General features: G+C 38.4%; 1 long non-coding RNA gene across 3 annotated transcripts; it reads right to left on the minus strand.

Annotated features, from left to right (window-relative positions):
* Positions 1-6,070: 6,070 nt before the first annotated feature.
* Positions 6,071-12,510, minus strand: LOC109039064 (uncharacterized). Of its 3 annotated transcripts, none has more exons than XR_011900511.1 (4): positions 12,496-12,510; positions 11,096-11,325; positions 7,156-7,490; positions 6,071-6,355 (listed from the first exon to the last, which is right to left on the minus strand). It is a non-coding gene; the product is annotated as an uncharacterized lncRNA (long non-coding RNA). The 3 variants fall into 3 exon arrangements; XR_011900510.1 differs by having other exon boundaries at positions 12,492-12,506; XR_002009675.2 differs by lacking the exon at positions 12,496-12,510 and having other exon boundaries at positions 11,096-11,425.
* Between the last annotated feature and the right edge of the window lie 2,951 nt (positions 12,511-15,461).

A 15,461-nucleotide genomic window follows, 5' to 3' on the forward strand; every position in this document is an offset into this window, starting at 1 on the left:
AATAGCTGACGGTCGCCCGGTGCGGTCGGGACCCTTAGTCCCTCATCCCATTACTTACGCTTAATTAACTATTTCACCGTCACGCTAGGATTCGTCTAATTTTCAAAAAAAAATTGTTTCGCGAGTATTTAGCAATTATTTCCTTACTCTCCGTTTAAACACGAATTAAAAGAGGTCTCATTCATAAAAATCGGCCAAATAGAAGAGAAGTTACAGTATTCGTGATCCGAAGGAATTAACAAAACTTCTCCAAACAAAAAATTAAATGAAGGGGGAAAAAAGAAATGTAAAAATTACAATTTAATATAATTGACCTCAGAATGTGACAAGCAATTCAATTATAAAAAGGAAAAAAAATTGGGAGAAATTACAAAAAATTAGCCTCTTACAAGGAACTTCCTTGTATGAGTTTTGACCTGAAGACAAGTAAATCCCGTTATACAGGGTGATCCAGACCACCCGTCCACTATCTTTTTCTCGAAAACGGCGGAGAATTGAGCTTCGGGACCAAAACTTTCATGGGTAAATCGACCCCAAAGAATCGAATGAAAATATTTTCAGTCTCCCAAAATGGCCCCTTGGGGAGTTTTGGGGGGGAGCCCCCCCCCCCCCGTTTCTCGCAATTTTCAAATAGAAAGGGTATGTTTTGACTTTTGATTCGGAATCTACGGTAAAAAATAAGAACATTTTGTTCTTTGCACTTTTTCCCTAAACCCCCATTTTTTGGAGTTATGGGGCATTTTTGGGGCAATTTTCAATTCGACGCTGTAAGTGGCCAAATCATCCAAATTTCAAAATCTAAAAATCTCCTGAAAGAGAGGTCAATACATTTTTATTGATGTGCCACATGACCCCTGTTGCTCCAAAATTTTGGGGGCCACGACCCCCCAAAAATTTTGGGGCTTTGGAGGGCCATGAGTCGAAAATGTCGAAAGGCAAGGGTATGTTTTGACTTCAGATTTGGATTCTACGCGAAAAGTTACGCAGAATTGATATAGCGCATGGCCTGTTTGCTCCAAATTACTGAAGAACCCCATTTCCCCATAAGAAGCCGTGTATTTTTGGACAAAATAAGGGGTAAAAAAAATTTGAGCAAACAGGCCATGCGCCATATTAATTCTGCGTAACTTTTCGCGTAGAATCAAAATCTGAAGTCAAAACATACCCTTGCCTTTCGACATTTTCGACTCATGGCCCTCCAAAGCCCCAAAATTTTTGGGGGTCGTGGCCCCCAAAATTTTGGAGCAACAGGGGTCATGTGGCACATCAATAAAAAGGTATTGACTTCTCCTTTCAGGAGATTTTTAGATTTTGAAATTTGGATGATTTGGCCGCTTACAGCGTCGAATTGAAAATTGCCCCAAAAATGCCCCATAACTCCAAAAAATGGGGGTTTAGGGAAAAAGTGCAAAGAACAAAATGTTCTTATTTTTTACCGTAGATTCCGAATCAAAAGTCAAAACATACCCTTTCTATTTGAAAATTGCGAGAAACGGGAGGGCTCCCCCCCAAAACCCCCCCAAGGGGCCATTTTGGGAGACTGAAAATATTTTCATTCGATTCTTCGGGTCGATTTACCCTGTGAAAGTTTTGGTCCCGAAGCTCAATTCTCCGCCGTTTTCGAGAAAAAGATAGTAGACGGGTGGTCTGGATCACCCTGTATTTATAAACGAAATTGACTCCATAGTTTAATGCCTTAGTTTCTTGAATACGATTATTTTAAGCACTCGAAAATTTAAACCAGCAATTTTACCCATGGGGTGATTTCCTGAGAGCTGATAATATCACGAATTTCTCATAGAGCCCTTCAAAAATGGCTTGCTTTTTGAGAAGCCGATTCGGCCATCAAACCGGGGTTTAAATGAAAGCTGATAATAACACAAAGCTTTGAGAAAACTTTTGAGATGAGTATAGGAACGGTTTGTAAATTACGAGGAGAGGCGGGCATTCTGTTCAGCATATCGATACATATGTATTTTTACACGTAGAATTTAATTTTCACGTCAGGGAGACGACATATTTTGATTTTTTCGATTTTATACGGAAAATTTATGGTTTTTTGGGATTGAAATTACTTAAAATTGTTTCATGAAAAATGAATGCACCCAAAATGACTATAGCATTTCGACTTTCACATACGTGCACTCACTAAATTGATCGGTAAATTCAACGAGTGGATACATCGACCTGGTATATCAAGTTTCTGCGATTTTTTACGGCAAATCGGTAGATCTTCGTTATGTAGATTTCTTACTTTTAATTCATGAATGAATAAAGCATAAACATGGTTGAACTTCTTTCCATCGAAAGACGTTTAAAGTAACAACATCAAGACATATTTAAAGCAATTGCATTTATATCGTGTCAATTTCTTTTCAATAATATAACGGGATTTATACTACCGGTGATTTTGGTATTTTAGCCCCAAAATACCTTTAAATCGACTTTGTCTTCTAGGAGCTCGACAGAATTTTTCCTTTCTTCGCTTAAATTATTCCGCAGCACTTTTCTTCAAGAATCTGATAAGATTTTGCTTTAGGCAGATCAAAAAACTTAAATTCGTTCGAATAGCTTTCTACATTCACAATACACGGTCTCGTCAAAGTATGTCGTTGAAGTGTTGGATCGTATGAATTCTCTTGTTGTGCTACTTGCCTATTTTGAAATCTTTGTAAATGAGAACTAAAGGGGTTGATATGTGCAAGTTAATGACGCACCTAATCAACACATTGTGTTGGAGTTCACTGCTTGTTTATTATTAGTGTACTTTAGCCTTGTTTCCCGTTTCCTCCCTTGTTTTTCCACTGTTATCATTGTCTCGGGCTGCTCTTAAAAATGTGTACCTATATAGCTATTCAAGTAATACTCAATCCCAGACGGAAACATGGCGGAGGTAGCCGCAGCAGAGGACAGGCGGCAGGTGAAATGTTCAAGTCGGCACGTGAGAGGATCGTAAAACGGTAAAAGGGAGTTCATAAAAATAGAGCGGCGAAAAACGCGAGCCGAATCCCGGCCGGAGCGGTTTTCGATGCGGGAACCTCCCGAATTATGACCCTTATTGTTATTATTCTTGTCTCCAGTCACCCCCACCCTACCCTCACCAACGCGTCCGCCCTTAATGATATGCGCATCCTCTCTCACGGCTGATCGCGATCGGTCAGGAGAGACAGCCATACTATCCGGGTTGTCTACCTGACAGGCGCTGGATACCGGTATCTCGATATAGATAGTTTACGCTGCCTACATGGCATGTATGTGGCTACTAATGTTACACGGCTGGGTCTCTGCCTCACTTACATCGGTAGAATCACTTGCACTTATGCGAAAAACGTTGCGATCCAGGCGACGAAAATTAGCAACCAGCCATGCAGGCAAGCAACAGAGACCATGATATTGAAAAAAAATTTAAAACTATACCACATTGGTAGTACAAATATCTCACAATATTTACAATATCCCTACCACTAGCGAAGGGTTTTATTAATGAAGAGACCAAACTGAACACTTCTTATCACTGAAAAAAATGAAGGTGCTACATTGACATTGTCAAAGTTTGTTAAAAATACGTCCGATCTAGTTGTTGCCTCAACGCCTGTGGTTGTAACGGTGACTTGCTTTAACAGTGGCATTAACGATCTCGGAGGGTGTTAATTTTACATCCCGCAAAGAATGTTGGCCTAACAATCATAGATGCTAGTCTAACATATTCTTGGAACGTTGACAGCACAATCTCTAAGATTGTTGCGTTCACTCCTCTCAGGTACTAAATTTTACGTCCTGAGATGCTAGCTTCACTATTTTTGGAACGTTGACTACACAATCTCAAAGATTGTTGCGTTCGCACCTTGCAGGACGTAAATTTTACGTCCTGAGATGCTATCTTCACTATTTTTGGAACGTTGACAGCGTGATCTGTAGAAATGTTGCGTCCGCATCTTTCAGGACGTAAATTATACGTCCTGCAAAGCTGCTCCGGCTGAAAATTTCCCATGAGAATACATACGAGATCCCACGTGCTCCAATGGGACGTAAAAGAAAATTACGTAATTTATTTTTATAAATCTGACTCTGCGGCCCTCGATATTTAATCCCGTCCCTCCGTCCTCACGGGTCCCGCAGCTTTAGGGCTCAGTCGTATAATATTAATTTTTTAAAATCTATTTGATTTTATTTTATCAAATTATTTTAATATATTTCATTCTATTAAATTATTTTAATTTATTTTATATTATTAAATTATATTTGCATATCTGGTAACGTTTCGTTCCAGCGTTCTACCGAGCCGATTCTCATAATTTTTGCGGCTATCGACAGGCGATTGTCCCTAAATGAGCCCGCTATTTTCAGATTTTGAAAATATGACCCAGGTTTTTTTTTTATATAACACGGTAAAGTTGCGAATTCTCCCATTTAAACAGTGTATATTTTTATTATTTGTTACAGTTCGTTTGAGCGTTCTACTAGGCCGATTTCCATTATTTTTGCGGTTATCGATAGGTGATAGTGCTCAGATGAGCCCGCTGTGATCAGAAGCTGAAAACAGGAGCCAGGTTTTTTTACTCAGAAGTTGACCAAAGAGCTTTGGGAGGGGGGGGGGGGGATTTGAAATTCCCGCCAATGAAAAATGACAGGAATTTATAAATTTAGTGGAAAACGAGAAATTAAGCGAAAAATGTTGAATCTTTGTCTGTTAGTAGGGTAAGTAAATTGACGGTATGCTCCTAATTTGCTACACAGACTATCCAAAAGTGACGAAACGCCCCGTCTCGTTCGTCCTGTTTCGTTTCAGTCTTGGCTTAAAGTTTGAAATAAATGCCGATTTTTTTCATTCGATTCTTATTTGTCCATGATCGCTCCCGACCAGACGGAGATTGGATAAATGACAGTCGGGTATGGAAATCTTTCCCCTTTTTTTTTGGTCGCTCTTTTGTCGACGCGGGCCTAAGAGAGCGCGAAGCGACCAGGGGTATGTAATAAAATAATTTTTAAGACACCCGATGGACGGGGTGAGGAAGAAGGGGAAGAAGATCAACTTCCAAAGAAGGAATCCAAAATTAGAGTATAAGGAGAAAGTCATCAAGAATTTTGAATGGCAGGAAATCATTTCTTCCAAACATCGTTTTGTTATTCAAGTATAATGATTTGCTCATTAACCGTCAACGGGCAATTACGACGATTTCGCTGACCGCGAAGTGGACATTTGGGAGCGCGCAGCATTCCGCGGGTTGGGTCGCGCAGCGGCCAGGCCACCAGGGGGCGGACCATCCCCCCTATTTTTAACTATAAATTATTCTTGGTGTAAACATTTGACATAATTTTAAAATACTTGGTGTAAAAATTTGATATTTGAGTAAATGTACTCGGACGAATGAAGGAAATCAGAGGTAACTTTACGAAATACAAAAATTCTATGTGATTGACTACATTTGGGGTAGTTCTTGGTAAATGACTTGATTCAGCCTTAATAAGTTCATTTTATTAACTGCGGTATGCTCAAGGGGTTGTGCGGTATTTTCGTGAAGCACCGTGGAAGAAAAAATAGCATTCAAATTAGATAAGGTGAAGGTCTCTCAAAAAAGCCAAGAGATATCATTTCATATCATGTATTTCTCTTATTTAATCATCGTTGTGGTAGAAACAAATGTCTGATTTTTACTGAGACTAGAGGGCTCTGCCCACTGGCCGCTACGCGGCCCAACCCACGGGCCGCTGCGCGCCCCCAAAGGCCAATTCGCGGCCAGCGAAATCGTCGGAATCGCCCGCTGGCGGTTAATGAGCAAATAATTTTAATTGAATAACGAAACGATGTTTCAATGAAAAATTTCCCGGCCAAACAATACTTTAATGACTCCCCTCTTTGGACGTCGACCTTGACAGGGTCACATATAGCTGTCCATGACTAAACGATGGCCTCTGAAAGTAAAGACCCACTCTATTAAGACTCTGACCTTTGAACTCCCCTTCCTCACTCCTGCCCATCGCCGTCTTACTCTTCTCCGTCACCCCGTCTATCGAGCGTCTTAAGAATGGTTTTATTAGAATAGAGAGAATTAGAAAGAAAGCTAATAACTATAATTACTAATAGCTGGTGGCTGTATTATGAGTTTTCATTATTTTCCCAACGGGATGACTTTTACATAGTGAAAAAATATCATTATAGCTATGGATAATAAATGCGTTAAACTTTCACAAACTTACTGTTTGAGCATCACTTCGACTTCTGCCTATCTACAAATATTATACCTGCCGGACTCCCAAAATCTTGCTAAAACAATCATGTTCTTCGTCCACTTCTTCTTCTTCTCCATTTTCTTCTTCGAAAGACGATGGCATAGCCCTGTTTGTCAGGTCATCACTAGTACCGAGCACATTAAATCATAGATATTATAAAAAAAAGAAATTGGTAAATAATTAAAAAAAAGAAGAGGAAAAAAAATTGTCAAATCAACATGAAGAGAGTCAGTTTTTTCCTCCAGTAATTTATTTCACCAAGGGTTGTCTGGTCATACAAATTTTCGCTAGTTTTTCTTCATATAGATTTGGTCAATATGCTCCGACCGCACAAGTATGCTCTAAGACCAATTTGACCTAAATATCTAATTATTTGTGAATTCGTGATTTTTCCGCGGAATGGAGTCGGAGTTCTACTACCACTTTCTTACAAAATTCATCGCTGATAGACTCAAAGATCGCGGTTGTCAGAGTTGACGGAATTTTACTCTGTGTGAGAGCACCGAGTTTAATTAGCTCACCCAATCTTCCCTCCTCTGATAACTGACTACATTCAATGTACTTTTGCATCAAGAAATGACTCATCGGTACCCTTGTTTTATGTAAAGCTTGTAAAGTATACAAATGTACGACTATTATCATTTTCCTCGTCCGTTCATTCAACATCATCCCTTTCTCGGGTGGTATTAGCCCCCCAAAGGCGAAGAAGGAGAAAAACCGAGGAACGGTAAATTTTCCGGCGATGATAGGCTCACTTGCGCTCAGACGTTGCTTACAGAAATTGATAATATAGTTCTCCATTTCCTGTCTGACAGCAAAATGTGGGAACAGTGAACACAAGAGGAAAAATGAACCAGCATCAGGGTCTTCAGAGATCTTTTTGTATCTGTTCCCAAGACGAGTGTATTCTGAATCGCAACTTACGTCAGAATCCTCGCAAAATCCAATATAAATAAATTCCTTAATTTCTTGAAAAAATTCCTTCATGGATATTTTTCTCGCTGACGCTGTATTGACAAGTAGGCGCATGGCTTCCTCTGGCTTAAAATTCCGGAAACTAAGAGCAAGTTTGCTCGCATTTTGTGAATATGGGTCAGTTTCGTCATTCAGTGACAGTGAGGCATTCAGGAATTCTCTTGCTACCTCAGGGGATGAAATCACAGGGATTTTTTCAAGTTCCCATTTTTTGGCATTTTGTCCCATTTTTTAGTATTCTGTTCGTCCTAGAATAAGTTCTCGTTTTATTAGGATGTTTTTCTCTGTAACAGATTAATAATATAAATGTCATTCGTACCATGTGGGATCTGAAATTTTACTTACTACTTGCGGGGCCAGTTTGATTGGACTAAAAAATTTTAAACTTTAAAATCCATGTTTTTCCAGGAAAATATTGAAAAGAAAAACTGATTTGAGCAGCCTTTTGGTCCTATTTTTTCTTTCATCACTATACCTTTAGCCCATTTTGATGTATGTTCTCTTGATTTTAACACATTGAAGGTGAAACTTTATTTTTTTCCCCTTTAGCATGCATGGTTAATATGATGGAGGCAAAATGTAAAATTCTCAAATATATCATCGATTGACTTTATTTCCCTCAATGACTAACATTGACACAATAACACATCATTTGAAAATTTTCAAATTGATGGGGATCGAGTCTTCCCCCTTAATTCTTTAAATTGATTTTCTGCCAATTTCTGACATTCTTTCATTTTTAACCATTTTTTAAATTATTTGGATGCGGCTCAGAAATAAAAATGTATCTTAGTTTTGCCAAAAGAAAAAAGGCTTGTATCTATTTGATTTTGTAGGCTTCGTTTCATAAATTTTACATAAGAAAGAAGTCCCACTTTGATTCGTGGGCTTTAGGCCAGCACTTTTTTCGACACATAAAAACTTCGTGATTTTGTCTAAATAGGTAAATTAAAAATTTACGCATCAAAGAAATCAACAAGCCGTAAGTTGGGAATCGGGCAATATGCATGGTTCACAAATGTGTCGAAAAGAAATGTCCGAAAACGTTGGGTGGAAAAATACGAATTAAAGCACTGCCACAAACTCTACAAATTCTTTGAAACTTTTGGTACCAAATTCGATATGGAGGACAAACATTTTGGATTGTAAAATAGTAATCAAAATTAAGTAGTAGTGGTGGCAGCACAGTAAGTTTATTTGAAAGAACTGTCGTACAAAAAGACGATAACGAGTCTCTGCCTTTAATCCTTCTTCGTCACTTGCTCAATGTCATGGCGTGTGTATAAAAGGCAATGATGAAATCGAACTTTTCGTCGTGTGAGTCATTACTGCGCAAAAAGTTGAAGGCAAAAAATAAAAAGCCGCGATAGATATTTTTCCCTAGACTTGAGAGGCTTGGAAGGCAACGCGCATACGTGCAGTTTTAGATATTCGAGACTAGAGATTAGAGCCCAGCCGCTTCAGCTGTGAGCCATAGCTCGTTATACTTATCTATTTCAACAGGTAAGATACAAGAAAACGACAGGACCTCACTAAAAGCACAGTAGATAAAAGCAGGAAGGAAAGGAAGGGGAGACAGAAGTCCGGATCATTTCGTGTTTTCCGTGTTGAAAAAGGAAGGATGGAAATAAAAGTAAAATCATAAGCTCAGAAACACGTCTTTGATCAAAATTGAGTTGTGCGTGTTTTTTTGGTAGTTGAGGTCGAGGTCTATCAAAATACCGAGCGATTTTTTCTAGAATACATTTGACTTGGAGAAAACAGTGAATGGGTTAAGTGCATTTTTCGTTTAGAGGGGACGCGGGATAAATGCGACCTACCGTCACTCTAAGCCCAACTTCTGGCCTTACTTTCACTCAACTGAGCTAACAATTTCAGAGGACATTCATGAAGGTGTAAGAGAAACACTTGTAAATTTTGAAGGTATTTGAAGCACTCTATAGGTCTAAGTAATGCAAAAACCCCAAACAACTTTCAGGTTTAAAGGGGTAAAAAATCCGGTCAAAGTCTTAAACTTACTGAGCAAGTTGTCTTGTTAGGTACTTCTAAAAGGAAATGAAAAATTATACTGAACTGTAAATCGAATTAACCCTTCATTTATGAGTGATGCAACAGTCATGACGTGTAAATATGTTTAGCCATTGCAGGAGCCCCCTTCCGTGCCTATTTGCATTTTTATCAAAAGTAAAAAAAAAAATAGCCGGTATGGATTGATCTGAGCTTTCTATGTGCTCCAAAACAATATGAAATATTTTATCGCACGAAATCCAATATTTTTCGATTCAGGTCCTACAAATGCTTTTAAAACAGCATGAAAAAAATACTCAATCGGCTGGTTAAAAGTCCAGTTTTTTCCTTGAGAATAGTCTCCTCCTTGAATGAGTGATGCAACAATTGCGACATTTGTGTATGAAGAGCCCTTGCAGAAGCCTTTTTATTTGACTCAGCTAAATATTGAAGAATCACTGACGTGTCCGCCAAATTGCTCTTACTGTAATCATTAGTATTTGTCTCCTCTGCATGCTGCATGCCTCTGCATAGCTTGCAGCGTACTTTTCGAGCGTATCATTCTTCCTTTGCCTTCTCCCAAAACTTTTTTATTGTACAATATCTTTAATATTCTCAACTTACGATGCTGCAGTTTAATATGCGTGTAAATGAATGCTATCATAACATTGCATCATATACCACTGCATAATGAACTGATCGTCATGAAAATGACTTCAGATTACCTAGATGTTGCAAATTGTTCTAAAAGAAAATAATGAAGATTTAAAAAAGAAATGATGGTTGAGAATAGCGTTTTTATTTTATACGCAAAGTAGGATACGTAAGATGGTTTTGACATGGATCCTCAGACATTTCTATGAATCATTTATTTCAGTGACCTATCTTTTTTAAGCATTTTGGCGGACACGTCAAAGATTCTTCAAAATTTAGCCGAGACAAATTAAGAAGGCTTCTGCAAGGGCTTTTCATACACAAATGTCGAAATTGTTGCATCACTCATTCAAGGAGGAGACTATTCTCAAGGAAAATATTGGACTTTTAACCAGCCGATTGAGTATTTTTTTCATGCTCTTTTAAAAGCATTCGTAGGACCTGAATCGAAAAATATTGGACTTTGTGCGATAAAATATTTCATATTGTTTTGGAGCACATAGAAGGCTCAGATCAATCCATATACCGACTATTTTTTTTCTACTTTTGATAAAAATGCAAATAGGTACGGAAGGGGGCTCCTGCAAGGGCTAAACATACTTACACGTCACGACTGTTGCATCACTCATAAGTGAAGGGGCCTACATTCGATTTACAGTTAAGTATAATTTGTCATTTCCGTTTAGAAATACCTGACGAGACAATTTGACTCAGTAAGCTTAAGACTTTAGCCGGGTTCTTTAACCCTTTAAATCTGAAAGATTTTTGGGTGCGTTTCGAAATTTCAAGCTTTCACGCTATTAAACGGCCCATGTTACAAAACATACTTGTCGTTTTGGGCCCTTAAGTGCTTATAACTTTTTGAAAACTCAATGAATCCTGATGAAACTCTTCCACTTTGTAGGCCCAATTTAGGTGCGTCAGTAGACACCAAGATCGTTGAAATCCGTGCCGTCGTTTGGGCTGCAGTCGAGTTAGAACCGAATCAATTTTCAGAATAAGGGAGTTACGTGTGTCTATGGTTGGCTGCCACCTTTTTCGTTTGGACGCTTTCCAGTGTTGTCGAGTCCAGACTTTGTCCGGAGGTGGCTACCGCCACCCATGAAATTCAAAACTTTTAAATTCGTTTTTTTTTGTCGAAATGATAAAAACTGAACTTATGCGCCTTGTCTTCCAAGCCCCTCAATTATAATATCTAAACAATGAAAAATTGCAAATGCGCACTTACTTTTCAGAATGTTAGAGATGCTGCAATACAGGAGAGTCAGTTCGACACATAAAGCTTCACTGACTACTAGAACTTCCGAGGTCGGTTGTTTTTATTATCAGGCTAATTATCGCTGTCCTTGATCACTCGAACGACTTGATCACTCCAAAGATTGTCAACTGAACCTTATAATTGTTGTTTGTATTCAAACGTATTTCTGTTGATAAAATACCAGCTTTTTTGATGAGCGACTAGGTTACATGGAACACGTAAAAATTGACATCAATGAGACAAATAATTCCAAAATATTGTAAGAAAAGCGATGCCTCACGAATTGACCCACCACCATATTGATAGTGAAAGTCTGGAAAATGTATTTCAATCGGAGTGTTCGTAGTTGTCTCAACAATTTCTCGAATTCATGAAATCACCCATACCCACGTTTCAAAGAGTGAAAGTTCTTGAGAGCGATGAATTGGAGGAGGATGGGTGCTTAGTTTTGATGCGCAAAACACCTGCCGTGAACGAGGATACTACTATTTAAATTTTGAGGAGGCATATTGCTTATTTAAAAAAAAAAAAAAAAAAAAAAAAAAAAATGAATACGCCACGGACCGAGTTCATATAGAACGATAAAATTCAATCTCCGAGAGTTATTGGGTCATTCTTTGCGGAGCTAGTATATTGACGGCGTAAGTCCGCAATCAAATGTCTCGTTTTGGGTGTCTGATAATCTCCGCCTCTATGTTAGTTTTTTAAAGGAGAACAAATTGACATCATTCCTTGAAGTTTATGCAGAATTTTCTTCACGCTGAGAGGAAAAATCACGAAAGCTTTAAAGAATTGCCGTTGAGTAGTTTCCCGTTTAAAAAATAAAGTATGACAGGAAGTCTGCGACGTCGCAACGTCGCGACGTTATGTGATTGCCGACCTACACCGTCGATATGCTATAAATTCTATATATGTGAGCTATATGTGATGCTACTTAGACTGTGCAATTTTGTATGTGTCTTGTCATTGACCAAACAGACTCACACGCTAGTACCTAATCGTTTTGAAAAAGTAATTTAATAACGGTGGATTTTTTGGTGACATTTTGAGCTGGATCATAACAAGGTTTGAATGTAAATTAAGCATGCACAAAGTTGCACAAGCTGAACAGCAATGCAACGCTCATACGAGGCTTATACCCAGGACGACTATTTTCGTTTTGTATGATTTGAAACTTAGATTTCTGCTCTTTATTCATATCTTTTCGTTATCCACAAATAAAAAATTTAAATATCCGATCAAGCCCTTGGGTTTAATATAAAATTGGTCATTCGTTTAAAACCGATCTTAGTTAATCAGCAATAAAGGCTCTGACCTTTGTAAAGCAGTGAAATGGAAGAGAAAAAGAAACCATGAGGAAAAATACCTACGAGCCTTATCTTCATGGCCCCATGCATTTGAAACCCAGTGCTAAGTTATCATGAGGTTGAATGAAAACTGTCTTGAATAATATCGCTACCGGAACTTGATGACTTTTTATTTGAATAAATATGAAGTAGCTGAGGTCGAGATATGGGTACTGTGGTACAATGAAAGCCTCTGAAATATGCATATCGGTGCATTTAAGAAGATTTACGGGCAATGCAATGCGCTGCTTAAACTGCACATCACTCCAAGGTTGGGGTCTTCTCTGCACTCGCGGCTTTACGGGTTGCTGGGTGAGATATCTCCTCGACATGCGGATATTGCTCTTTCAAATATTTTGTCTCTCCTTTACTGCGGTCCACTCGGCCTAGAAAAATTGCAAAATGGTCGAGCGCATTGCTCAGGCTTTATCCATAACATCGTTTCTCATATTTTTTAGAAAATGTCATAAGAATATTACACAAAATAAAGCGTATATTTCAACTAAAAAGCACAAGAAAATGGGAGCCAAGGCTGAAAGCAAACAGAATACCTACGGCTCTTCGGGCTGGTTTCATCCGGCATCCCCCTCTTCGACCAGGAAGCAAAAAACATATACAATAATAAATTAGATCCCCACTCGTGATAACATCAAAGGATATGAATGAGGAAATCGCCAATGGAAGCCAAAAAGATTACTTAATTTTTACAATTTTCAGAATTTTTTGTTTGCTGGTCAAGGAGGGGGTGAAGTACTACCAGAAAACGTCCAATGCATTTTGTTTGTTTGGTCTTAGTCTGGGTGGACCATTTTTTGTGTTTTTAGTAAAAAATCTATATTATACTGCTGCAAGCAAAATCTTGGAAGCACTATTTCTGACGAACTACCGGACCGATAAGGATGATCTTTACATGTATGTCATCTGTAATAGCTGTAGATATGCAAACAATTATGAAACCCCGAACTTTCAATGTTGTAGAGCTTTCAAAGCTCATGTCACTTATGTCCAATGTTAATAGTGTCGAATAAATAATAGCAAAATGGAAAAGCTTGTGTAACAGGGCTCCTCATTTCGAGAGTTGAGGAACGGTGCATCGCTCAGGGTTCAAGGTTCGAGGTCGAAGGTATAAGGTTTTTATTCAATTTTTCCTCATTCTTCCGGCTTCGATTAGGGCATTGGTCAATATACTTGGTTGCTGAAAGATACAAAGTGAGAAAGCAGGCGCTGCGTTGCGTCGCGTCGCGCCGGGACGGACCAAATATTATTAACTCTCAACGGTCGTAATCCGATTTTTTTTTTTTTTTTTTTTTTTTTTTTTATTAAGTAATTAAAAATAACATAATAAATGGAAATTTTTTCAGTGAATGGACTGCATTTACAAATACGCATCGAGTCGCATTTTCCAAAAAATTGAGTTGAGAGTAGTTTTCAGCTCAATTAACTCCATGCCAAAAAATACATTATTTGAAAGTTCAGCGCACATTTTCAGTCAAAATGTAAAAATGCATGAGGACTGGATTTGCCGAAAAATATGTGCCAGATTCCACAATCTTAGCGATATGTTGCATAGCAAAAGAGCTTTGTTTGCATACCGATGGCTAAAGTCGAAAACCATGTACCTTGCTCACGGTGTTTCAAGATTTCCGTATCTAATTTAAGATTTCGAAGGAAAATGAGCCAATTTTATCGCTTTAAATTTTCACAAAATATTCCTCGAGCAGAAGCGAAATCACAGTCGTTTTCAAAAATTTTGTACGTTGATTAGTTTTCCAAAAAAAAAGAAAAAAAAGAAAAAATAGTTTGACGAGAAGTATACGACGTCGCAAATTGAGATACATGTCTCCCGAGTTTAGCCGTCAATATACTGCCTCCATTAATACCAAATTATGTACATCCAGCTATTCCTCATTATTTACAAATCTGAGAGTTATGTTAAAAATTTTGAAATCGATGCAGCTCAAACACAAAATTGTGTATTAAAATGGAAGAACATTTTTGCCTGTGCACAGGGCCCGCGAAGCAGGCCTGAGGGCGCTGAGCGCCCTCCAGGGGGTTGGGCCGCGCAGCGGTTAGGGGGCAGAGCCCCCTAGTCATCATCATCATCATCATCATCATCATCATCATCATCATCATCATTAATATAAAATTCGAAGGATTCAGACTTTCAGCGATTCTACCTTTTTCTATTTCACTCGAGAGGTTGCCAGATTGTGCGATAAATGTGAATATTTTACATAGGTTTGAATTGGGGAAAGTGCTAAAAGCGCCACTTATCTGGCAACAATAGAGTTCGGGAGAGACGAGAGGCTGCTTTCCTGGGAAAACCCATGATTTAGCCGGAAATGTCATTAAAACAATTAATTCCGTTTGAAGCATCAATTGTATACTGAGGGAAAGCTATTTTAAAATTATAATTGTAAATGGACACAGATGCCACAGAAAGGGAAAGAAATGAAATGAGGATATGATTACTTATATGCAATCAGAGAGAATAAAACAAAAAACATCAGAGAAATTTATATGCGATGAAAGTATAAAGAAAAAAACACGAGTGGGCTCATTGCGATTCGGAACTCGAGCTATACTATATCGTTGAGCAGTTTTTAGACCCTACTCCACCGATAATCTTCTTAAGAGGTAAACATGAACTTTTGCTACTTCAGCAAGTCAAATCGCAGAAGGAGATCCATAGATTGTCTTTTTCCGCCACCCGATGGGATGACGTTCCAGTCAGATGCGTTTTTGAAGAAATGATCGATACCCATCATGGCTTCATCTCCACACATCTATTCATGTGCAAATGATGGAATGCTCCGGTAACAAGGTTCTGTGAAGAAATCATTTTATCTTGGGAGTCTCCAAAATGTATACAACGTAGTAATCAAATATCGACGGTGAAACTACCAAACCACGTATCTCAGTTTGCGACGTCGCAGACTTCCTGTCATACTTTATTTTTTAAATGAAAAACTACTTAACGCCCAGTCTTT

The sequence above is a fragment of the Bemisia tabaci genome, chromosome 9, assembly GCF_918797505.1.
Source record: "Bemisia tabaci chromosome 9, PGI_BMITA_v3".
NCBI lineage: Eukaryota > Metazoa > Arthropoda > Insecta > Hemiptera > Aleyrodidae > Bemisia > Bemisia tabaci.